Below are 27,170 nucleotides of genomic sequence, written 5' to 3'. Positions count from 1 at the left end.
GTAGCAAGAACTCCTCAGGCAGGTATGCATTCACATGGTTTTTATGGGTCTGCAAATGAAATGGGAGATAAAACCAGAGCATGACAAGATCTTATAAAATGTCTCAAATTAAGCAATAATTATGTGTTTCATGCAATATAGCATAATTTTGTCTTTGGAGGTTCTATAAAATGGAAATAATGAATAACTATGAAACATCATATACTGGCTTTATTTTATAACTGATATAAATATAACATATGACACGTATATAACACATATATTAAAAATATATTATATATTTATACTATAAAAATAGCAAACTTAAAGTAAGGATAATAAAAATTATTTACTGAAGAACAGGAAGAAAAATGATTGAAAAAATGACTCATCACATACAAGGGAACCTCAGTGGGAAGATTAGCATTAAAAAAATTCTTCTGGGGCTGGAGAGATGGCTCAGTGGTTAAGAACATTGGCTGTTCTTGCAGAGGACCTGAGTTCAAATCCCAGCACCCACCTGGCAGCTAACAACTGTCTGTAACTCCTGTTCCAGGGAATCTGACAGCATCTTCTGTCCTCCTTGGTCATTGTACAACACAGGTGCATTTACCTACATGCATATACACACATATATAAAATAAAAATAATAAATAAAAAGAATTAGGAAAAAAAATTTTTCCACAACCTCCTTTTCTTCTACATAAACCATTCAGTACAATTAGTGCTGCCCATACACATGGGTGTTGGGCCATTCACTGGAGCACAGATCAACATTTCATATGAAATTTTGGAGGAAAGAAAGTAATATGAACCAATGTATTAAAAGTAGTAAAAGAAAAAGAGACCCATATGAGAATCCTATAATCAATAAAATTTTCCTTCAAAAATAAGGGGAGAGGGCCTGGAGAAATGGCTCAGTGGTTAAGAGCACTGGCTGCTCTTGCAAAGTACGCGGGTTCAATTCCCAGCACCCACATGGAAGGTAACAATCATCCAAAACTCCAGTCCCAGAGGATCTGATGCCTTTATTTTAACATCTGAGGGTATTTCAAGGCAGGGGTGCACTTACATGCATTCATACACATAAAATTAAAAAAAAAACTATTAAAAAATAAGGAGAGATTAAAAACCTCCAGATAGAAGAAAGCTGAAGGGATTCATTAGCGCCCTATAAAAATGCTTAAGGATGTTCCATAAGGTTAAGTGAAATGACATCAGATGAGGCCTTGAAATAATAAGAAGTTAACATCACATTAAAATTATACATGTGCAATTACAAAAGCTAATATCATGGTAACAGTAACACACACACACACACACACACACACATATGTATATATGATGTTGGTCTTTAGAGACCCAATTGACCTGGAATTCACTATGTAGACCAGGCTGACCTCAATCTCACAGAGGTCCATCTGCCTCTGCCTCCTGAATGCTGGGTTTAAAGGTATGCACCACCATACCCAGTGCAGTTTTATCTTCTATATTCTATCTTTTTTAAAAATTACATTAACCAATTTAAAAAATAGTCACTGGTGTGAAGGATAGTGATGTGTGACTTTGGTCAGTTTTTCAAACTTGTTTTCTTTGACAGTTTAAGAGAATGATACATTTAAAGAAATAAAGCATATGTCTGGACCCACAATGTCAATTAAACATCATGGAAACATCGGGAAAAATCTCAATTTGGGGACATTAAAAAAAAATCTGATTTATACTTATAACCATCAAGGATATAAAATAAGTAGTTTGAGAAACTGTCATGTGGGGCAGATTCCAGAACAAGAAAAGGACGTTGTGTAAATACTGAATAAATCTTAATAAGCCATGATTTTCACATAACAATTACATATCAATATTGTTTTATCAATTTTAACAAATATCCTATAGTAATGTGAGACATTAAAATAGAACCAACTGAAAAATAAGTATTGAGACAGGAATATTGTTATAACTTACCAAGCTATATAATTTAGCATTGAATATAAAATGGTTCAATAATTTAAATTATATTCATAGTTGCTTTTAATACTTGTTATTATTGATAGATACTGTTTTAACTTGATGGATAACAGTTAGTGTGCTTACTTGGTTATGTATTTGTTTTATTATTTTGTGATTGATGGTTTTTGTCACCAATACTGAGCAGACGTTTTCAAGAAAAAAGCATGCTTCTTGCGAAAAGAAAGTGCTTTGGTAGAAATTAATATAAATTATAATTGGGGTGTTAGATGATTTAAATATTTTATGACATGTGTTAATAGACTGTCAGAATTTTAATTTAAACATGATCATGTTATAATATATTCTGCACTGGAAAGATTAACAGGGGAATATCTGTCACCTAGTCTCAGAATGGATTCACAGAATCCTAGAAAGATGAACATACTGTCACTCAGCAGTGACCAAACAACTTAAATGCATTTTAATAATTTTCTTAACTTATTTAAATAAAAAATCCATCCCTCACTACACGGAAAAACCTTATACTCATGAAAAACAACAAGTAAAACTAGAAAAACAGATTAAAATGAATTTAATAGTGTTGGAAATTAGACATATAAAAGGATGCTTATATGTGAGTATATGTGAGTATATATTCTGATATAACTGAGGAACCTGGAGAATGAAAAGGAATCGGGGAAGTAAAAGAAAGTAAGGAGCCAGAGATAGAACTGTAGGAGGCAAGTATTACTAATGGAGAAATGGGTAAAGTAGGAGTATTTAAATGGGAAAGGGAGAGGGAGGGTTATACAAGGAATTATGGTGATAAAGGGGAAGAAGGAGCTCAACAGAGGTGGGACCATATGACACAGGCATTATCAAGGGAGAAGTGGGGAAAATGGAGATACTTTAGATGGTGAGGTTGTAGCAGAAGAATTCGATAGGGAGAGAGAGGGAGGAGATAAATAACGCCTAGCTAGTATAAACAACCAGAAGTTGTATTAGTCCAAAAACCTACTGAAAATTAATCGTATTAGTGCAAAAACCTACTGAAAATTACACATATAATATCTTTACATGAATCCATATGTATACCTAAGGTTATACACAGTAAGAAACAGTGCCAAACAGAAGAAACCTTCCTTTGAGTTGTTGGCCAGGGTAGTCCAAAAGACTCCCAAAATTACACAGGCTATTACCACAGCCCTTGATGGCCTCCCAGAACTTGAAGGTAAGACTCTATTGCTAAAGACAGGACATAATTTGGACACAGGATTTGGAGCAATGGAGCTGGAACTGTCTCCCCTGAAGGGCAGCTCTCAGAGCTTTGGAGAGTACTATGCAAGTTTCTTTTAAGACCCAATAACCACATCAATAACCAACACAGCACACAACATTGGTGCAATAGGAACACTTTTATCTTGGGGGTAATAAATTGCTTCTTAAGAGAAAACCCTCAAGTCTGTCACATCCCTAGACAAATGTAATTTTTTACTATATGCAAAATATCAATCATTATATTTATAGACAAGTATTCCTGTCATCAGTCATTAAAGAAGCTTCTTTTGCAACAGACAGAGATTGTTACAGAGCTCCACAACTTGTCATACACAGAGATTGTCTGTGACTCGCCCAAGCCTAAGTGGCACATCTATAATGCAACCTCTACACTTAAGGCTCATGAAACACAGAAAAAGGGGTAAAGAGAACACTAATGCATCTTTCAATTCTCAACAACAGAATTTCCTCATGCAACAGAGGGCCAAGAACACAAAAAATCAAATGGTCAAAGCATAGAGAATAAGAAGGGTCTGCAGAGTGTGGGTCCTTGTATAGGACTCATATTAAACTCCACCCACCCAGGGCTCAGGGACCATTGTGGAAGAGGAGGCAGAAATATTGTAAGAGCCAGGGAGGAGGTGCATGGCCATATGGAAATAGAGTCATACATGCTCCTGGAAGCTTGCTCATATGAACCTACAGCAATGGTGTCAGCATGCGAACTCAAAAGCAGACAAAACTCAGCACAGAACTGTGGAAATGGGCAGTAGGCCCCAATCTTAGTGGAAGAATTATTGGCTGCTGATTACTGCTGGGTGAGGAAGAGCTAATCTTAAAGGGAAGGACTTAAGATAGACTAGGTTTTAGTGGGTTAACTTGTACTGAGGGATGTCTAGGGACACTAACTTGACATGATAAGCCTCAACAGAAATGTCAGAATGGATGAATTCCAGTGGAGGAGCTACTATGGGAGGGGGCCACTGGGGAAGGGGATATAAAGATTAAGATGTGCTGTATGAAATAAAAAAAAATTCAATAAAACATTTGCAGAAAAAAAATTAGACATAGAAAGATTTTTCAAGTTCATGTTGCCCCAGATTATCCAATATGGTAGTCAGAAGTCATTTGTTATATGGTCAGCATGAATTTATACAATCTGCAAGTATAAAATACACTCAGGATTTTGTATACTTTGTTTCCCCCATTAATAAATTGTATTGGCTTCAAGTAGAAAAGCTTATGTTTCAGATATTTTAGATGGAATATAAAGTGTCTTGCCTGCTTCTCTTCATCTTCTCATGTTGTTATTAGGAAAGTTAAGTTGGATATGGCTCGCATGCTATTTCTCCCTTCATGCTTCAGCTGGACAATACTGGTCAACTCTGATCTTTCTGTGTAAAGGAAGACACTATGGCCCAGACAAATTACATGAGCAACAATGCCTTCATTTTAGGTGATATGGATAGTAAAACAATTGTGGGGGAGAGAAATTGTTTAAAGTTATGTATCACTAAGGATATTTTCAGCAATGTTGCATTAAGTTCAAATGTATTTTACGCTACGGTTTCCAAGAGTACTTTGGCTGGTTGCCCTCATGTATTAATAAAACTAGCTTCCATTTATTCAGTGCTTTATCTAGATGACAGTCGCACTTTGTATCATAAACAGCACACATAATTCATTAATTTAAAATATTTCATAGATTAAGAATTAAATGTTCAGAGGGCAATTTGTTTAAGTCACTGCCCTAGTCAGAAGGTATTAGATGGATTTGAGATGAGTGCCAGGTCTGAAGCGATTGCTGTATGTACTGCTCTTAATTGACTCCTGAATACACAAAGAAAGTTTATTGAAAATGGTTTATTTAAGCTTCCAGAGATATAAATTGAAAACTTTTGTGTCTCTTGGGGTTAGCCAGCCATGGATATACCTCCAGTTCTTCATCTAGCAGACCATGGCCCTGGTCATATACACAATGAACAATAGAAGCATATATCATATTTTATTCTGTGGAGCTTGAAATGAATCAGGCTCCACTCCACATAAGGAATCACATGGCCACAGAGGCTGAGGAGAAAGGCCAGAGTTTTTTTTTTCCTTGTAAATATTCAGCATTCCAAATATTTAGCAAACCCCCCAGTTACATTGAAATTTCATAACAAGATTATATATACTGTATTTTTCAGGAGGAAGAGGAAATGACATCAAAGTTTTCTAATTTCAGAATTAGAGGAATGAATATCCTTGCACACACCCTCATACTCACCCACTCACAAAGTTCCAAAGATTCATCACCCTTGAAACTGATTCTCTTAATTTCTAAATTCCAGCTAATTTTGTTTTCCTTATTCGGGTTCTTAGTCACCAAACAGCAAACACTACATATCATCTGATTCAAGCATAACTTTCCAATTTGTACATCAACATTGTTGCTAAGGTCCATTAACTCAGACTCCATAATGGCTCCTGCATCCTTTTCCTGTTCTTCATCATGGCAGCTGCCTGGTTACTACCCCATCCCCTCTTCATGGACCACGCTACATCTCTCACTCTGCACATTCCAGTCACTGTAATTTTCTTTAGTATCCTTGGAAACTAAATGCTGTGTTACAGAACATTGCCTGGAATGTTCTTCCTGCCCTTTCTAGCCCAAGAAAAGTCCCATACCCCAGACATCTTATCAGTAAGAACCCTTACTCCCCAGATGGGGGAGCTCTTATGTAGGCTTGACATCCTGTTTTCCTTGTGACACTCAACAAGACAATGATTGCTTGTGCAATTATATTCAGAGTATCTGTTTTTACTGCTGGGATCATCTTAAATTTTATGCTATTACACTTTTCACATTTGTCAACCATTTCTGATTAGGGGTGTCTTCTAATCTTCCAATGGCTTATGTTTGAAAATCTGAAAAGTATTAGCTAAAGCAACAAGCTTGAGTTTATTTTTAATTGGCATTATTGATGGTCAAGAGCATAGGTTCTATTTTTCTTAGCTTCTTTGTACAAGATTGAAGTGTTGCTTTCTCATTGTATGATATTGAAATTGCTTTGTGAATTTCCAATGAGTCAGTTCACTTATCTGGGAAATGGAGATGATACTATCTTGGAACCATATGGTATTTTAAGCAATGAGAGCTTATTTAAATGATAAAACTGTAGTTCAGGTATAAAAATAAACATAAGTCCTATAGAATGTCTACACATTTAGTGCTCAGATAAAGTATTCAATAAACCTTTCAGAAATAAATTTTCATTACCATTCAACGGTTGTCAAAAGTGAGATAAAAATGCATTCTCCTTGTTGAGTTCTCACATACAATTTCTGTAGGCATCAAGATATAATCATGTTTTCTACTAGGAAATCTTGAGACTGGCAATCATAGGAGATAGCTTAGCAATGTGGCACTCCTCTTGGTTTGGCCTAAACACACACTGGTATTCTAATAACTCACAACCCAAAACCCTCATCTGAAGGCACTATGCACACAAACCTTTTACTAAAAATGCACCTAGCAACTAGAACCCCCACCTACACCAAGTTGCAGGTACACCCCATTCCAAATAATGGAATAAGTGTCTCATCCCTTTAACAACCACCCCAAACTTCCCCCTTTTATGGATAGTTGCTCTTCTAACATTCCTGGATATATCTGGGTTTGAGAATGAAAGGGTCAGTGTAGCCTAGACTGGTTTGGAGTGTAGGTACAAAAAGGAAAACTGTGTCCTCTAAGTGAACTTTTAGGGAGAATCCTTTATATACTATCCTACACCTATGAAAATTGGGCATACATGTGATTAAAAACAATTATATCATGGGAAGAGACATGCACAATGAGAGAAAGCTTACATCATATAAACCTGTCAATCAAAACAAAGAATCACCCACATTACCCCTTAAGCAACCTTCCCCCTCTATCATGATTGTCTCTGATTGTCAACCTGACAAACCTGGGAAGAGATAAGCTTAATTTGGGAGTTTCCTTATCAGCCTGACATGTGGGTCTGTCTGCAAGGTATTTTCTTGATTGTAGAGTGATATGGGAGATCCCACCCAATGTTGGTGGTGCCACCCTGGGAAGGTGGTCCTGGTTTGTATAAGAAGGTGGGCTGATGAGGGCAGGAGAGATGGTTCAGGGGTTAAGAGGACTGGCTGCTCTTGCAGAAGACCCAGGCACAGTTCCCAGTACCTACATGGTGGCTAACAACCTTTAGTAGCTCCAGTTCCAGGGGTTCTGATGCCCTCTTCTGGCCTTCACATGCTTTGCACACATGAGTACACAACATATATGTAAGCAAAAATACTCATACACATAAAACTAACCTAATTAATTAATTAAAAGACAGAAAGCAGGCTGAGCACAGACCAGAGGAGCAAGACAGTAAGTAGCAGTCTTCTTTGGTCTCTGTTTCAGCTTCTGGCTCCAGATTGCTGCCTCGAGTCTTGCCCCGGCGTCCCTCAACTAGGAACTGTCATCAGGACGTGTAAATCAACTTAAACTCTTTCCTCCCAAATTTGACTTTCTTCAGAATGGGTTTTGGTTATTGTTTGTTTCTAATCAAGCAATAGAAAGTAACTAGGACACCCTCCTTCCCCTAAAGGCCATAAAAGAAGCCACAGGCAAAAACCTGGGGCCCTTGAATACTCTTTTCTTACTATTTCTTTTGGTGGCATATCTAATCTATGATACACTTTGATTTTAAATAAAATTTCCTTGCTACTTTGTGTGCCTTTTTTGTCAGTTCTTCAAATAACACACCATGAATCCAGAAACACCTAGTCAGAGACCCCTTGTAACAAAATTCTTGAAAATAACTTCAAGTTACTCCTTGTCTTTCTGAATAGCTGTACTTAAACATTCTGTGCAAAGAAAAAATTTTAATGAAGAGATAGAAAAACAACAAAATTACTGTCATACACACACACACACACACATACACACACATACTCTTTTTGTGCAGAGGCTTATTTTAAAGAGCATAGCAGAGTAAAAATGGATGGATGAGGGAAATGAAAAACTGAGCGTCTTTAAAACACATGTCTCTGATTATGAACATGGGTCGTGTTTGACTCTTGAGTACCAATACCTGAGAATCAGCAGCAGAGACATGGATTTAGATCATAAACCAAGACAGAACTCATGAGGTTCATGCAAGAATTCTTATTATGGAGACGAATCTCTGATTACTCACAGATATATGCAGAATGCAAAACACTCTTTTCATACTTCTGTATTACTGTATTTGCATGCATTGTTAAGCAATGCACAAGGGTGATGCAGCCCTCTGCTAAGAACTTCCAGGCTGGCTAAAGTTTCTTGTCTGTAATTCCAGTCATCATATCTACATTTGATCTTCACAGATGATTCCCTTATTGCTTTGAACTTGGTCTGTTTGTCAGACAGCACTAAGCATGTCCTGCTCTTCTATGATTTTCAGAATGGCTTCTGAGTTCCTGCTAAGCTTGAACCAAATGCAGACCATTTTAGGCTAGGGACCCACCACTCCTCAGATGTGGAACCATGAGACTACAGGAGAACGTTTAATGGATCCCACACTCAGCCATCTCTATTTAAGGGACTCCTGCTGGAACTGACAAACCTACAGACCTGGAAAGTCAGGCTGAACAGAGTAAGACGTACACCCACATGTGGCAGTAACATGGCTTCCTGACAGTGGGAGAGAGAATCACATTAGCATGCTATTGTCTTTAAACATGTGATTTCCCAATCATCCTCATACACTAATCTTCACAGATATAAATTTTATATTCATATATTCAAAATATTGATTCTCAAAAGAAAAATCTTTATCAATTTATAATTTTTACAAATGTTTCTTATGCATTAAATAGCATTTATTAAAATCTATCTAATTTGGCCACACTTTATGAAAAAATTGAATTTCTAATGACAAAGTGACTATTCTCATAGTAATTGGTAATAATATCACCAATCATGGCTAAATTTCACGAGTTATATGACTTCTGCAGATACCTTCAGACAGTTTTATATACAATGGGTTAAATTTTTAAAGCTCCTGTTTCAGTGAGGCTATGTACCTCTCTATGTTCTGAATATTGTGAAAGTTTTAGGTTTCAGTTTTGGAATATACAGGAAAATAGTCTTCATTCACAGAATGCTCAGATAGTTATCACATCAATTCACAAGCTACGCAAGTAACCAGTAACCAGTCACAACTGCAATATTTTTCCAGGGAAAAGCATCAGTAATGATAATGACTGAGATAGTTATTAGACCACTCACCATTTGGACCACTTCAAACACCTTACAGATTTTATTAGGTTGCAATCTCACAATAGATTTATCACTTAAAATTAATAGTTCCCATCTGAGAGATAACAATTGAAGTTTGGAGATTAAGCCATTCGCCAGGATCACCATGCTAGACTGAAAGCCTAGGGCTTGAACAAAAGGCAACAGCTTCAAAGACTGAACTCTGAATCACTACTCTAACCGGTGACATTTAAATTGTACTTAAATACTGCTTTGTTTCCAATTTTTGAAATATGAAATGAGGATATAGTTAGATATACCTGTCTAACACATAGAGCTATGGATGCCTTCTGTCTGATGTTGTAAGGTATACCTAATGCTTCTGAAACTCATTGGAGGACATCTGCAAATTAAACTCACCATGGTAGACTGACTTTCAAATTGTTTCTTCTTCAGAGTGTGCTTTGAGCCTTTAGACTCCTATAAATTATCTAGCATTAAAAGTTCATGCTTTCCTCAGGCATGTGTGTGTGTGTGTGTGTGTGTGTGTGTGTGTGTGTGTGTGTATTGACTGGCCCACAATTATATAGTACTGAGTTAGCCCAGGGGTTATTAATTTTCACACTGAAGTTAGCTACTTAATTTTGCAGAAAGTGAGGAGTACAGGTGGGCAACTAGGTATATGAGAGCAGAAAGTGGGATAGATGCAAAGATAATTTGAGCAGCAGGTATGTCTCATAGTGAGGTCCACCAAAGAATAGGCACAGCTTTCCATATATCTGACATGAATTAAAACTTATTTTCCTATATGCTCACTGGCTGTCCACACTCATCTTGGATACTTAGAATATCCATTGATAAAAGTGTCAGAGGACACATACTAATTGAAGGGATACTTCTAGTTTTTTTCACTTATAAAACATCTTCGCATTTTTTCTTTCAGCTCCAAAACGAATAAAAATTATTCATGTTTCAGGGATTTTAGATCATGGCATATGTTAATACTTGCAAATCAACTCATACATCAACACATAGGAAATACTGCTTTTTTTTTTACATTGTGTCTTTTGATCCCATAAATTTTCTGACAGTGAGGAAAAAGTTAATTTCCATTATCAGTGGAATGCTAGTTAAGAGAGTCTGGTGCCTGCTACAGGAGTCAATTATGTAAATGTCTTCCCAACTTCTCAGAAAGATGCATATTATGATCCTCCCTATCATTATTTTCTTCCACAAATCTGATTGTTATAAATTACCAGGCTAGCACTTTGGCCTTAATTTGTTTTCCATGTTCTTCTTTCTAGGGACTCTTCTAGTAGCAGCTGGCGGGATGGAACGTAACCACTAGAACTCTTGTTTGTCTCAGCAATAGACTTGGGCTTCTCCATGAGCAAATTATATGCTAAGTCACCTAATATTCTGATCTGTTACATGGGCTACCTATCTTCTTAATGCAAAAATCTAATAGCTAAGAACTATTCATTTAAAGAATACTTTTTCTTTTTTCTCTCTCATGCTCATCAAATGAAAGGACTAACTAAGATTCATTCACTTAATCATGGAACCTGCACATATTTATTTACGTGTCAAGTTTTGTAGTATGTGCATCTATTAAAAACCAGATTTTACTTTAGAAATGATTTTGTGTGGTAGGCATTATAGCCTATCAATACAGAAGAATGAAATAAATCTAGAAAGACTAAGTTCATAATCTATTGTTATAGATTTGAAGTAATAGGGCTAGAAGGTTTATAATAGTCCACTATGGCTTCTGAGGTGCCCATCTTCTTTTATAAATGATGTTTTCTTTCAAAGCACACAGGCAAATAAATAAACAAACAAATAAATAAATAATAGAATGCAAAGAGTGTGCAGGGGAGCTCTGTGTTCTATCATCTTCCCTTCTGCTGAAAAAACAATATTATCATGAGTAAAGGTAACTGAAGCTTTAGGAAATTAAAGCCTATATACAATTTGATTCTGAAAATGCAGAACTTAATTTCTTCTTACAGATTCACCCAAAATACAAAGCAAGCAGATAAATCTTATTAGCAGATAAAGGGCTGTCCATTTGGGGATGTTAATCCCTGATCACATGTTGCAGATGGTTATCTGTTATCGCCATCACATAATCTTCTCTGATAAACTTGTCTTGAAATAAATTTACCATTCTCCCTATGACGAATAATCATAGGAGACTTGATTTAAAACAAGCATTTTAAAATCATCCTCAAGATCTTGGGATGTAGAATTCTATATCCAGTTCTGTGTGTGTTGATAACTAGCACACTAAAAAAGAACAGGACATCTAGATTACTAGAATTAAACAGATCTCTTAAAAGATTTCAAATGTATTCAACAGAGGATTGTCAGTGGAGGTGGAGGGTACAGGATTATCTTTCTGTCTCAACTGAAATGATGCCATGGTAAACATTTGGTTACTTAGTAACATTAAAATTGCAATCAAGTTCCCTTATAATTAAAGACCTTCAAATAAATAGTTTTGTGAACAAATTACATACTTCACCAGAATTTTATTCTTTATTATCTTGTCAGTTACTTCACTTAATTTCTAAATGCAGAGAACATGATTTGTCTTTCCAAATGCTTTCCTAGACTGTAAAGAAAAAAGTTACTGTATTCTACAACTCAATGCAGAGATGAACAGGGAGAAGGAAAGGAGGCCTTAGTGTAAAGAAAGTTAGAGAGATGGATTGGAAATTCTTAGTTATATTCATTGTGACCCTCAATAGTGATAGTTAAGGTAAGATAATGAAGCAACTGAAACATTGCATCTAAGAATGTTTGTTTAAACATTGTGGGATTTGATTTGCATTTCCCTAATTACTAATGATGTTGAACACTTTTTAAGATGTTTCTTAGCCATCTTTATTTCTTCTTTTGAAAACTCTCTGTTTAGATATTTAGCCCATCTTTTAACTGGGTCATTTGGTTTGTCAATTCTTTGTTTTTTGAGTTCTTTATATACTCTGGATGTTAAACTTCTTTCAGATATGTTACTGGTGAGGACTTTTTACCATTCTCTGGGTTTTCTCTTCACTTTTTTGATTGCTTCTTTTGCTGTACAGAAGCTTTTTATTTGAATGAGGTCCCATTTGTTGATTGTTGACCTTAATTACTGAGCAACTTCTGTCTGATTTAGAAAGTCCTTTCCTACATCTATATCTTGTAAGTTACTGCCAATATTTTTCTTTTTTTGTCTTTTTGAGACAGGGTCACTCTCTAGCCCCAGCTGTCCTGGAACGCACTATGTACACCAGGCTGGCCTCGAACTCACAAAGATCCACCTGCCTCTGCCTCCCAAGTGCTGGGATTAAAGGGGTATGCCACCACGCCTGGCTACTGCCAATATTTTGGTCTAATAGTTTCAGGGTTTCCAGTTTCACATTGAGGTCTTTGATACATTTGGAGTTGACTTTTGTGCAAGGTGAAAGATAAAGATCTAGTTTCATTCTTCTACAGGTGGAGATCCAGTTTTGCCAGCACCATTTGTTGCTCTCTTTCCTCCATTGTGTGTTCTTGGCACCTTTGTCAAATATCAGGTGGCTGAAATTGCATGCGCTCGTGTTTGAGTCCTCAGTGATGTTCCATTGATCTATGTGTCTATTTTTCTGCCAGTACCATGCTGTTTTTACAACTATACCTCTGTAGTATACTTTGTGATCTGGTATAGTAATCCCCCCAGCTTTGCTCATTGTGATCACAGTTGCTTTGGCTATCCGGGGTCTTTTGTGCTTCCAAATGAATTTAAGCATTTTTTTTTTCTAATTCTGTGACGTATTTCATAGGGATTTTGATTGGGATTGCATTGAATATATATTGCTTTTAGTAGGATGGTCATTTTCACAATATTAATTCTTCCAATCAATGAGATGGGAGGTCCTTCCATCTCCTGGTGTCTTCCTCAGTCTCTTTCTTTAAAGATTTAAAAATTTCATTTTAGAGATCTCTGATGTCTTTGGTCATGTTTATTACAAGATTTTTATTTTTTAAGGCTGTTGTGACAAGAAGGGTTTCCATGTACTCTTTCTTCAATTGCTTGTTACTGGTATATAGAAAGGCAACTGATTTTTGTAGATTAATTTTGTAACCTACCACTTTACTGAAAGTGTTAGTCAGTTCTAGGAGTTTTTTTGGTGGAATTTTAAAAAGTATTTTATTTATTACTTTCATTTTATGTATATGAGTGTTATGCCCGTATGTAGGTAAGTGCACCCATGTCATGCAATGCCCAGGGAGGACAGAAGAGGCTGTCAGATCCCCAGGAACTGGAGTTATGGACCGCTGTTAGCTGCCCTGTGGGTTCTGGGATTCGAACCCAGGCCTTCTGCAAGAACAGCCAGTGTTCTTAACCACTGAGCCATCTCTCCAGCCCCTCTGGTGGAATTTTTGGGACCTCTTAAGAATAGTATCCTATCACCTGCAAAAAGGGGATAATTTGCCCTCTTATTTTCCAATTAGTACTCCTTTGGTTTTCTTCTCTTCTCTTACTGCTCTAGCAAGAGTTTCAAGCATTATATTAAAAATGAGTGGAGATAGTGGACAGCCTTTTCTGGTTCCTGATTTTAAAAACTAAAATGAACCTACCATATGACCTGGGTTATACCACTCCTTGCCATGCTCCCAAAAGACTCATCCTATTTCACAGATACTTGTAGAACCATGTTTGTTGCTGCTCTTTTCTCAAGAGCTAAGAGATGGAAGCAATCTAAGTGCCCCTCAACTGATGAATAGTTAACAAAAATGTGGTACATTTACACAATGAAGTTCTATTCAGCAGTAAAGAAAGATGAAAAAAATGAAACTTGCAGGTAAGTGGATGGATTTAGAATCTATTATATTAAGTGAAGTAATACAGACTCAGAAAAAAAGAATGTGTGTTCCTCCTCATTTGTGGATCCTAGCACCAAATCCTTGGTACATATTCTGATATAACTGCAGGAACCAGGAAAATGGAAGGGAATCAGTAAGATAAATGGAAAGAAGGAAACCAAGAGAAGAATAGTAGGAGACAGGTGTTACAAAAGGAGAAATGTGTAAAAAGAGGGTAGTGGGATGGAGAGAGGGAATACTATATAAAGAACTAAGAAGGAGCTCAAGAGAGGTGGGACCATGGTTATAGAAATTATCAAGGCAGAAATGGGAAAAAATGCAGATCATTAAATGGGGAGGGCAGGGAGGGAAGATAAGACTGTGAGAGAAAGAGGAGAGATAAATAGTACCTAGTTAGTATAAAAAACCAGAGGGAGTCATATTAATCCAAAAGCCTACTGAAAAATTACATATACAATCTCTATACATGAGTCCATGAATATGGCTGAAGGCTACATAAGAAGAAACAGTGCCAGAGAGGGGAAACCTTCCTTTGAGTTGTTGGCCAGGGTAGTCCAAGAAACTCCAAAAATTACACAGACTATTGACACTATCCTTTATTGCCTCCTAGAATTTAATGTAAGACCTTGTTGCTGAAGACAAGACATATTTTGTACAGAGGATTTGGCACAATGCAGCTGGAACTAACCTGGAAACCACTGCCCCTGAAGTCTAATTAGAAGGTTCTATCAGAAAGTTCTAATAGTTTTGAAGAACACTGTGCAAGCTGGTAAGGGAGTACATCAATCTGTGGTTCAACTCCAGCTTCAAGGCCTAAAATCTGCATCAGTGTCCAGCACAGCAACAGACATTGGTACAGTAGTGTCACTTTTATCTTGAGGGAAATCAACACCTACCTAATTGGACTTAAAGGCCACTCAATGGTAGGAAATTCAAGTGTGGTATTGTAAACCTAGTCAAATACATATAGCTGGAGAAGTCATAGATCTCAGAGAAAACGCCAAGGTTGTCACACCACTAGTCAAATGTAATTTCTTACTGTGTGCGAAATACGAATACTTAAATTTATAGACAAGTATCCCAGTCACTATCCATCAAAGAAGTTTCCTTTCAAGAGACAGAGATAAGTACAGAGTTCCACAACTGGTCACACATAGAGGTCATCTGTGAATTGGCCAAGCCTAAATGACACATATAGGATGCAATCTTTACACCTAAGGCTCCTGGAACATAGAACAATGGACGAAGAGAACACTAATGCATCTTTCAACTCTCATCAATGAAGCTCCCTCATGCAACAGAGGGCTAGGAATGCAAAAGGTCACAAATGTTCAAAACACAGAGAATAAGAGTCTACAGAGCGTGGGTCCTCAGATAGGACTCCTATATTAAAATCCACCCACCCAGGGGTCAGTGATCGTTCAAGAAGAGGAGGAAGAATAATTGTAAGAGCCAGGGAGAAGGTGCATTACTATATGAAAATAGTCTTACAGACTCCTGGGACTCTTTTCATACAAACCTACATCAATGGTGTCAGCATGCACAAGACCCACACAAACTTCAGCAGAACAAAACCCAGAACAGAACTGTGGAAATGAACATCAGGCCCCAATTTTAGTCAAAGAATTATTGGCAAGCTGACTACTGCCGGGTGAGGAAGAGCTGATCTTAATGCGAGAGAATCTAGATAAGTGGACTAGATCTCAGTGGATGAACTTGCACAGAGGGACATATGAGTACACTAACTTTACAAGCTAGGTCTTCACACAAAACAGAATGTATGAACTCCAGTGTGTGTGTGGGGGGGGAGGGTTATGGGAGGGTGCCAAAGGGCAAGAGGTGTAAGATGATTTTCTGTATGAAATACACAAAAATCAATAAAAATTATATAATAAAGAAATATCCTATAAAGAAGCCCAAGGCTAGTTGAGGGCATTTTGCCAAATATTTATACTCTTGATCCATAAAATCTATTGTAGAACAATGGAAAAGAAAAAAAAATAGTTGTAGATTACTCTATAAAGCAAATACAAAATTGGTCCTTGTGCTAGTTAGCTTTAACTGTCAATTTGACATAGTCGAGTCAACTGAGAAGGGAGTCTCAATCGAGGGTTTTCCTAGATCAGATTGGACTGTGGACATGTCTGAGGGGGAATGTCTAGATTGCTAATTGACACTCTAGGCAGTACCATTCCCCAGGCAGGTGGCCTGGGATGAAAAAGAAAGCAAGACTGAGACAGAATCAGCAAGCAGCGTTCATCTATGGTTTCTGCTTCAAGTTCCTGCTTGACTTTCCATCCTGGCTTTCTTCAATGTTGGATGGTGATTATTCTGTAATTAATTTATAATTTGAAATAAACCCTTTCATCCCCCCAAAATGAATAAATAATAATAATTATCATGGGAAATGATATATTAATCTTAGGGACACAGCATTGCAAAAATAATGTATTTAACTGATTGACACCATTAGTCAATTTTGTTATAGGAATTTACAAGTAAGTTTTCAGTAAACACCTAATATGACTGGTGAACAGTGATTCAAATTTTTATTACAAATTCTAGCCCTTAAGAAATAATTTTAGAGCTGGAAAGATAGTTCAACAGTTAAGGGCACTGGCTGCTCTTGCAGAGGACCTGGGTTCAATTCCTAGCACTCATGTGGAGGCTAAAAACCATCCATAAATTCAGCTCTGTGATTTGATACCCTCTTCTGTCCTCCACAGGTATTGCACAACTTGGGTACACCTACCTACATGCAGGCTTTACACTCATACACATAAAATAAAAATAATAAATAATAGTTTCAGGGTTTCCAGTTTCACTTTGAGGTCTTTGATCAATTTGGGGTTGACTTTTGTGCAAGGTGAAAGATAAGGATCTAGTATAATTCTTCTACAGGTGGAGATCCAGTTTTGCCAGCACCATTTGTTGAAGATGCTGTCTTTCCTCCATTGTATGTTCTTGGCACCTTTGTCAAATATCAGGTGGCTGAAATTGCATGTACTCGGGTTTGGGTATTCAGTGATGTTCCATTGATCTATGTGTCTGTTTTTGTGCCAGTACCATGCTGTTTTTATGACTACAGCACTGTAGTATATTTTGAGATGAGGTATAGTAATCCCCCCCAGTGCTGCTCATTGTGATCACGGTTGCTTTGACTATGCGGGATTTTTTGCATTTCCATAGGAACTTAAGGATGATTTTTTTTTCTTCTAATTCTGTGAAGTATGTCAAGGGGATTTTGATTGGGATTGCATTGAATCTGTATATTGCTTTTGGTAGGATGGTCATTTTCACAATATTAATTTTTCTAATCCATGAGCATGGAAGTTCCCTCCATCTTCTGGTGTTTTTGGTCAAATTTATTACAAGATATTTTTTTTTGCAGCTGTTGTGAATGGGAGCATTTCCCTGTATTCTTTCTTCAGTTGCTTGTTTTTGTTATATAGAAAGGCTACTGATTTTTGTTGATTGATTTTATAACCTGCCACTATACTGAAAATGTTGAACAGTTCTAGGAGTTTTCTGGTGGAACTTTTGGGATCTCTTAGGTATAGTATCATATCATCTGCAGAAAGTTTGACCTCTTCTTTTCCAATTAGTACTCCTTTAATTTCCTTCTCCTGTCTCATCGGTCTAGCAAGAGTTTCAAGCACTATGTTGAAAAGGAGTAGAGATAGTGAACATCCTTGTCTGGTTCCTGATTTTAATCCAAATGCTTCCAGTTTTTCTCCATTTAGAATGATGGTGGCTGTGTGTTTGTTGTATATAACTTTAATTATTTTGAGGTATGTTCCCTCTAATCCAATTCCCTCTAGGACTTTGAACATAAATGCATGCTGAATTTTGTCAAAAGCCTTTTTTGCATTTATTGAGATGACAATGTGGTTTTGTCTTTGAGTCCATTTATATGATTAATTACATTTACTGACTTGTGTGTATTGAACCATCCCTGCACCTCCGAAACCATCCTTGCACCTCTGGAACAAAGCCTACTTAATCATGGTGAATGATCTTTTTGATTGTATCTGTACGCAGTTTGCAAGTATTTTGTTGAGAATTCTTTTGCATCTATGTTCATTAAGGATATGGGTCTATAGTTTTCTTTTTTGGTTGTCTTTATTGGGTTTTGGTATTAGAGTGATGCTGACTTCATAGAAGGAATTTGGGAGTTCTCCCTCTATTTCTATTGTTTTGAATAATTGAAGTAGTATTGGTTCGGAGGTCTTCTTTAAATGCCTCATAGAATTCTACTGTAAATCCATCTGGGCCTGAGCATTTTTTAGTCAGGAGGCTTTGTATTACTGTTTTGACTTCCTTATATGTTATGGATCTGTTTAAACTGTTGATCTCTTCTGGGTTTAACTTTGGAGGTTCCCATGATTTTAGATACCCATCCATTTCTTTTGGATTTTTAAATATGGTAGTGTATAGGTTTTTTAATTATTCCTGGATCTTTTAGGTGTCTGTTGTGATGTTTCCCCTTTCATCTCTGATTTTGTTGATTTGGATTTGCTCTTTCTTTCTTTTAGTCAACTGGGATAAGGGTCTGTCTATCTTGTTTAGAAACCAGCTCTTAGATTCATTGATTCTTTGTATTATTTTCTTTGTTTCTATTTCATTAATTGCTGCTCTGATTTTTATTATTTCTTCTCTTCTGCTGGGTTTGGGTTTCATTTGTTCTTCCCTTTCCAGTGTCTTGAGTTTCAGTGTTAGGTCATTTATTTGGGCTGTTTCTAATTTTTTAATGTAGGCACTTAAAGTTATAAACTTCCCTCTTAGGACTCCTTTTAAAGTGTCCCAAAAGTTATGCTGTGTTGTATTGTCATTTTTGTTGAATTCCAGAAATTCTTTCCTTTCTTAATTTCTCCTTTGACTCACTCATTATTTAGGGGTATGTTGTTTAATCACCAGGTAATGACTAGGGCTGTGTCAAGTGTTAATTTTGAACTGTACTGCATTGTGGTCCAATAGAATGCATGGAATTATTTCAATTTCCTTGTATTTGTTGAGGTTTGGTTTGTGTATCAGTATGTGGTTGATTTTTGAAAAAGTTCCATGGGGTGCTGAGTAGAAAGTATATTCTTTTGTGCTTGAGTGGAATATTCAAAAGATGTCTGTTAAGTCCATTTGATGTATGGTATCATTTAATTCAGATGTCTCTCTGTTTATTCTTTGTCCAGTTGACCTGTCTAATTGAGACAGTGGGGTATTGAAGTCCCCTACTATTACTGAGTTGGGGTTAACCTGTGTCTTATAGTTCTGTAGTGTTGTTTTTATGAGTTGGACTGTACCAGAGTTTGGTGCATATATGTTAATGATTGTAGTATCTTCTTGGATAATTGTTCATTTGATCAGAATGAAGTGACCCTTCTTATCTCTTCTGATTAGTTTTACTTTGAAGTCTATTTTGTCAGATGTCAGAATTGCAACCCCTGCTTGTTTCTTAGTGCCATTTGCTTTGAATATTATTTTCCATCCTTTTACCTTAATGTAATGCCTGTCCTTGGAGGTGAGATGGGCTTCTTCCAGGCAGCAAAGAGATGGATTTTATTTCTTAATCCATTCACTTAGCCTGTGTCTTTTGACTGGGGAGTTAAGTCCATCGATATTTAATGTTATTATTGAAAGATGTGTATTGGTTGCCATCATTTTGATTGCTGCTTGTGTTCTCTGTGTAATTTTGTGTTTCCTAGATTACACCTTTGTTTATATTTCTTTCATTGCTCCTAGGGTATAGTTGTTTCTTTCTCTCTGCTCTCTGTATTGCTTCAAATATTCTTTGAAGGGCTGGTTTTGTGGACATGTATTCTTTCAGGCTATTTGTGTCATGGAAGGTTTTTCTTTCACCCTCAACTATAATAGACATTTTTGCTGGGTGAAGTATTCTGAGCTGGTACCTATTGTCATTTAGAACTGGAAGACCCTTAGTCCAGGCTCTTCTGGCTTTCATAATTTTCATTGATAAGTCAACTGTAATTCTGATGGGCTTTCCTTTGTATGTGACTTGTTTTTCTTTTGTTGCTTTCAGTATTCTCTCTTTGTTCTGTACATTTAGTGCTTTTACTATATGTTATGGAAAGTGTCTTTTCTAATCCTGTCTTTGTGGTGTTCTATGTGCTTCCTGTATTTGTGTGGGGATTTCTTTCCTTAATTTCAGGAATTCTCTTCTACAATCTGGTTTAAGATCTGGTCAATACCATTAACTTCAAATTCTTCTCCTTCCTCTATGCCTATGATTCACAGATTTGGTCTTTTCATGGTGCCCCACATCTCTTCCATATTCCATTCCTGTTTTTTATTTTCATTTTTCATAATCTTTGCTTGAGTGTTCCTATTTTTCGACTTTATCCTCCAGTGTTGATATTCTGTTTTCTATTTCATTCATGCTAGTTGTGAGGCTTTCCCCTGTTGTTTCAAGTTGGCTTATTGAGTTTTTCACTTCCTTCTTCATTTCTGCCTGAATTTTCTTCAAAGTTTCTATCTCTTTTGTGAATTCATTCATTCAGAAGTTTATCCCTATTTTCTTATTAGTTCTTTGTTCATGTGTTCTTTAAGTTCGTTGAATTCCTTGATGATGTTTATGATTGTTCTTTTAAATTCTGTGTCCTGGGTTATCTTTAGGGGGTTCTCCTTGTAGAACGCTTTACTCCCCAGAGTTTGGTGGGGACATAGTGTATTGGAATTCCATTTTATTATTCTTTCATCGTAATTTTGGCATTTGAATTTATTTTGTTGTTTGTGATTCTGATATAAGAATTAAGTTGAAGTATGCTTCTGTTTGTATTATTGGTGTGCCTTGGTCTTTTTCTTATTGGTTATGGAAAGCTGGTTGGTCCAGGTTTCAAGTTCTCTCAGGTTTTATTATGGAGGGAACTGATAGCTTAAGATCAGCTACTCAGGAGCACCCACAGAAGCCCAAGTCAGGTTCCACTCAGGTACACTCAGCCTTCCTTCTAAGGTTTGGACCCCTACTACTGGGAACTCAGAGCAAAATTTGCTAAGTCTCCTAAGGGGGGGTCCTATTTTGGGACTCTCAGTCAGTCTGCTGAGTTCTCAGCCCCTATGTCAGAGGGAAGCCTGAACTAGCACTCTCTGGCAGTCTGCTGAGATCACAGTACACAGACGGAGGTTGGAACCACTCTCTTGTGCTATCTGCTAAGATCTCAGCCTTATCTTACCAAAGCCAGGTCTGGCCCGAAGCCTTCAGAGGGACCTCATGCAATCCCAGTTGGGGCAGCTGGGTACCACACAATTAGGGGATGCTTACCACCACGTGGAGGCAGGATCCAGGAGCTCTCAGGCAGTCTCCTGGGTTCTCAGGCCCCATGCCAGAGGCCTAAACAGGCACTCTGGTGGTCTGCTGAGATCACAGTACATAGATGGAAGTTGGAACCTGCCCTCTCATGCTGTCTGATATGATCTCTCAGAAAGAGTTTTATGAACAATGTGTTATCCAGTAACTGTACTTACCAAAAGATATGGTTTTATGTTATAGTCTATACACTTTGCATTTCACTTGATTGAGCACTTTGCTTGAGCGGTAGGAGCAGCATGGCCAGAGATAGATATAAAGTAGTTGTGGCAATTACTAAAAACGTATTAAAGCTACTTGAGAGATATAGAAATGTGATTATCTTCCCACGTGCTCTATGGGAATGAAAATTTTAAATCCTCATACATTTCCAGTTAAAACCAACTATGATGTTTTCAAAATTTTGTCAGTTGCTAGGGAACCTGGAAAGGGGGACATGAAACTATATAGGGAAAACTATATTATAAAATACATCAAGTGGGAGATTATAGAAGTTACTTATAACTTTCATAGGCAAGAAAATGTGTGAAAGCCTTAGGAAAGAGTGAAACTTCCTCAAGTGGTGTTTTAACACAGATGCTCTGATGCTTTTAGCATGAAACACTGTAACTTTTCTGGGCACTCATTTTCTTATTGGCTTTCTGGGGAATGAATTAAGGAGAGTAGGTAAATTTTTAGAAAGCCAAGATTTGCTTGATTCAGTAACACAGTTGGAACACCAAGGTAAGAAATAGGGGAAACTCACTATAGAACAAGTCCAGTTGTGAACCTAGGAAAGTTAAATCCACTATATAGTCTTCAGTTCCAACATCTGTATAGTATGAAATATGGGGAAAGTTATTGTTAGAGTTCCTTCTAGTTCTAGTAGTCTGTGAATGAGAAATAAATGTTACAGAAGAAGAATCAAACAGAGGAAAGTTGTGGTTAATGAGATAAACTGTCAAGCTTTAAGATCAACTGATGCAAAAAGTATATATGTGTATATGCATATATTCAAATGATATGTGTATGCATATTTATATTTATTAGAAAACTTACAAATATGTTATTTAGCTAAATTACATCTGATTTTTGTTATATTCCCATATGAATTCAATTCAGCTATAAATTGAATATTTTTACTCAAGCTTACTATACAGACATATATATATATATATACATATATGTATCCACACATATCTATATACACATACAAATATGTAAATACAAAGGACTATAAATATTAATTAACAAGAACCTTATCATTTGGAACAAAAGAAATTTCTTCAGGAACCCCTTGAGGTACCATATGAAAAATTCAGTAGGCCTTTTCCCTGTAGACACATAGACTATTTTGTCATTCTGGAGCCTAAAAAATAGCTTTTAAAGAATAAGGTGAATGAGTCCCAGAGCTCTTCCAGCTATCCTCATAGGAAGAAATATGCTGTAAAAAGTCAAAATGCTTTCTCTTTGCAAATAACAGCTTTCTTTCATACTTGTATATCATTCCACTTGTTACCACCCTTGCTCGCAATATGTTTCCTCTTCCTCTTCTTGTATTTGTATCTAAACCTTATCTATCCATCATGATTTAGCTTGGGCCATGTCCTAAAGGAAGTCTCCTTGTGTAAAATTGATTTATTCAACAAATATTCATTGGCTGTCTACTGTGTGTCAGTCTACTTATACATGTTCTTTCAGATCCTCTGCATTGCTCATTACTATATACGTGTTGCCAACTATTTATTCATTCATTAATTTATAATACTGGTATTTATATTTACAGAATATTTCATAGGTCCATGCTAATAAGTACTTTGTAACTGTTTTTAATTCCCTGAGTTCATAGATTCTTACCTTTCTAGATGATTACTTAATAAAATTCATTTTACCAGAAATATTTGTTCCTTTTATAAGTGATAACTAGATGAAACACAAAATTCTTTTTAAAACATAAAATCTCATTAGGAGATGATAGGCTATAAATCACTTAATAAACACACACACACATAGATATATAAATATATATATATATACATATACATGTATAGGGATAAGAGCTGTTTGTATATGAATATAAACTGACTTTTGGAATTTGGCTCAGGGCAGAGTTGTCTACAACAGAATACAGGTAAAACTGTGAAGTCATTTAAGATTTAGACAAACATGCAGGGTAAACATTTGAAGGTAGAAAATAACACAGCACACTTCAGAGTGTTAAGTACAGGAGTTTGGGGGAGTAAAATGAACATAGCAAAGTCGATTTAGCGAGAACTTCAAGCACTAGCACACAAAGAAATTTAAATTCAATGACAAAATATTTGAACTTTGATTTAGGCAGTAGGGAGATCAGGGAAATTAGTATTAAAGTTTGGAAAGACCACCCTGGGAGCAACACAGATAATGAGCTGTAAGGGTAGGAGAGGAAATAAAGGAAGAAAATAAGCATTTATGATGGCAAGAGAGGGCAATGTTCTGGAAGGTGGAGATATGTGAGTGCAGAAAAATGAGCAGACAAAAGAAATCCAACCAGTAGAGGCAACGGGATTTGGTCATGAATTAGTGAGTACTGAGGTTTAAAGGAAGATTCTGAAATGATTCTCCCTTCTCAAGACTAAACCTAAAAGGAGGCAAGGAGACGTGTCAGATGATGATGACCTCAAAACCCCAGTATCTCAGATTAAAGTACTTATAAAAATTCATTTAGGTATCTGAATAAGTGGGTGAAGATCTTTGGGTGTTGTTTGAGCTACTTTTCTGTTGCTGTGATGTAACACCGTGACCAAGGAAATTTATAAAAGGAAGAGTTTATTTAGCTTATGGTTCCAAAGGGGCAAGAGTCCATCATGGTGGGGAGCAATGGTGGCAGAAGTGGTTGGAGGAGGAGCAAAAAGGAGAGGCTCACATCTTCATCTAGGCACAGGAAATAGAGACTAGAGATCTGGGAAGTTTTAGAACTCTCTAAGCTCGCCCCCAGTGACACGCATGGCCATAGCTTCTAAGAACTCCCAAAACAGTTAGGCACAAAATGTCTGAATACTTAGAGTCTTTGGGAGACATTCTCATTCAAACCACCACAGGTAGAAAACTTAGATTTGTGTTATTCAAGATGCTTGAAAAGAAAAACCTTGTTTACTGATCATGTATTCTCATTTCCATTTGTTAAGTCTGGAGCTTTCAATAAATGCTAGCCAGCTACCATCATGAACCTTCAAGATTGCTTGATTAGAATACAAATAGCTACAAATTTCCCACTATATACTAAGGGCTTAGTAATTGAAATTCCATTAGTAACTTGGATAGATGCAGTGTTGATAGTTCTTGTACGTATATATCTGAGAATTATAAAATTAATACATAATAAATGCCCTATATTTCCTGAACTGTATGGGGTCCAGAATGAATGAAAGGCATTTAAACTATTTCAAGAAATCTTTTCAATCTAATTGGTCTAAAATTTTACAGCACAATCAGAAATAACACCTCTAATAATTTTTTTACCTCTGTCAGAAGTTTGAATTCCTTTGTTTAAACAAAGTTTATCCCTGCCTTGTAAATATATCACTTGTTTCTACTCAATTATTTGTAACATTCCATTACTGCTAGGCTGAAAGAAAAGCAAAATGCATGTTACAGCACCAATCAGTATACGATTTAGGTCAATATGAAAACCAAACAAAAGTGCATCTTTGGAAACAAACATGCTTGGGAAACACATTACTGTGGACATAGTAACACACTTTAACAAGACTTTCAATGTTCAAGTTGTTTCTTTTCTGGCAATAAATTTTATGAAAAATGACCTGTTTCATTTTTTTAAATTCATGTGGTGATGTTTATAGTTGAACCATTTTAAAATCTTTGTTTATAAAGTATTTTACTTAATATTCACATATGCATATAACGTGCTTTGTTCAAATCCACTCTTTATTTCCCTCCATCCAATTCCTCCACTATCCCTCGCCACTTTGTTTTTCCCCCAACTTCATGGGTTCTCTCTCTCTCTCTCTCTCTCTCTCTCTCTCTCTCTGTCTCATTTGTTGAGTGCTGTCTGTATGTGCTTGGGTGAGTACCATTGATTGAAGCATGGGTAGCCTCTCTGGCCCTACATCCCTTAAGAAAACTGCCTCCCCCTCCCCCAGTAGCCATGAAATGCTAACACCTCCTCAGATGAGGGAGGGACTTCCACATCGGGAATTCAGCTGGCTTCTCCTAACCCAAAACAAATTTTTGGTTCAGTTGATGGTACCAGGCATAGGATCCATCTTAGGGAAAGTGCTTTAAATCTAATCAGAAAGTATTTGATTATTCCCAAACATTTATGCCATTATTGCACCAGTGGGCATATCTTGCCAGGCCAGAAGCTCTACCTCTCAGAGTTCACAGATGGGTAAGACTGTTGATGAATTTTCTCCTCCCTGCCCTGGCAGCATGCATCAAATCTTCCAGCATTATGAAAGATAGTCAGGAGGGATGAAGCATCTGGGTTGGTACTGGATTGATTTCTTCAAGTCTTTTGACTCAGGTATGTGGTGTCCTCAGCAATAGAATCTTACTATCAAGTACTGAGGGTAACCAAGAACAATGACAATAGCCTGTAATGTTTGGGGGTGATCACTGAGGTTCCATGTACCAACAACTTGAAAAGAAGAAATTGTTACCTGACACTGAGTTTTTTTCTTTGATAACCTATGCTGTCTGGGGAGAGGCATTGTCCTCTGATTAAGGATAATTCCATTTAAACCCCTTTTATATATTGATTGCATATATTTTAGGAAATGTCTACAGTAGTAGTTTTCCATATGGTACTTTCAAATGTATTATCCTTTGCAATTGTGTCTTACAGCAAAACCAAGAGCACTTTGGCCAGCAAGAGCCTAACCTGTTTAATATGTATTTATATTATCACTTTAGAAATAGTGAGTTCCATTGTAGATAAGTTGACATGTTTGATTATCACCAGGTCAAAGGCATCATAGACAACTTGAGTTATTTGTTCCATTAATTTTTATATAGGTTTTTGACCAGTCAGCATAATTGACATCAAATTTCAGGAGTTTATTTCACAAGAGAAAAAGCAGTGTTCTTGACAAAGCCTGCAGAGTTGGTTCTGATGCATCTTCAGATTCCAAACCTTTTTCCTCCATACTATGTAACAGTGGCCACCCATGTCCAAGCATTAGTTATGGCCACTTCAGCAATGCCACAAGTAGGAGGCCTGTACAGGGATATGGAACCCGAAAAGAGTGAGTTGACGTTGAATATAGTTTATTAGAATAGACTGTGTAATAGGGAAAGACAAAGGATTGGTTCTTGGTTTAAGACAACCATGAAGCCATTAAGAGTAGCCAGCTACTGTTAATAAAAATAATAACAAGCATAGCATTGAACAGTTAATTTCTGCAAGGTTCTGTGATAGGTACTCAATCTGGATATTTTCATAACAATCCTATTCATTATAAATTCCAATTACTCTCTATTTTCCATATGAAAAAATGAAGTTCTAAAGGAGTCATATAATTAAGACACAGTCATTTTTCTAGTATATGGATGAACTAGGTTTTAGAGTTCAGC

The 27,170-nt window shown here is 36.6% G+C and overlaps 1 protein-coding gene across 4 annotated transcripts in view; it reads right to left on the bottom strand.

Annotated features, from left to right (window-relative positions):
• Positions 1-27,170, bottom strand: part of Grm5 (glutamate metabotropic receptor 5) — a 553,026-nt gene that overhangs the window by 258,258 nt on the left and 267,598 nt on the right. The gene's annotated exons all lie outside the window — the stretch shown is intronic.

This window comes from Nannospalax galili, unplaced genomic scaffold, assembly GCF_000622305.1.
Source record: "Nannospalax galili isolate Female #2095 unplaced genomic scaffold, S.galili_v1.0 scaffold278, whole genome shotgun sequence".
NCBI lineage: Eukaryota > Metazoa > Chordata > Mammalia > Rodentia > Spalacidae > Nannospalax > Nannospalax galili.
The sequence above is the reverse complement of the archived record's forward strand: the minus strand, read 5'-3'. Positions and strand labels throughout refer to the sequence as shown.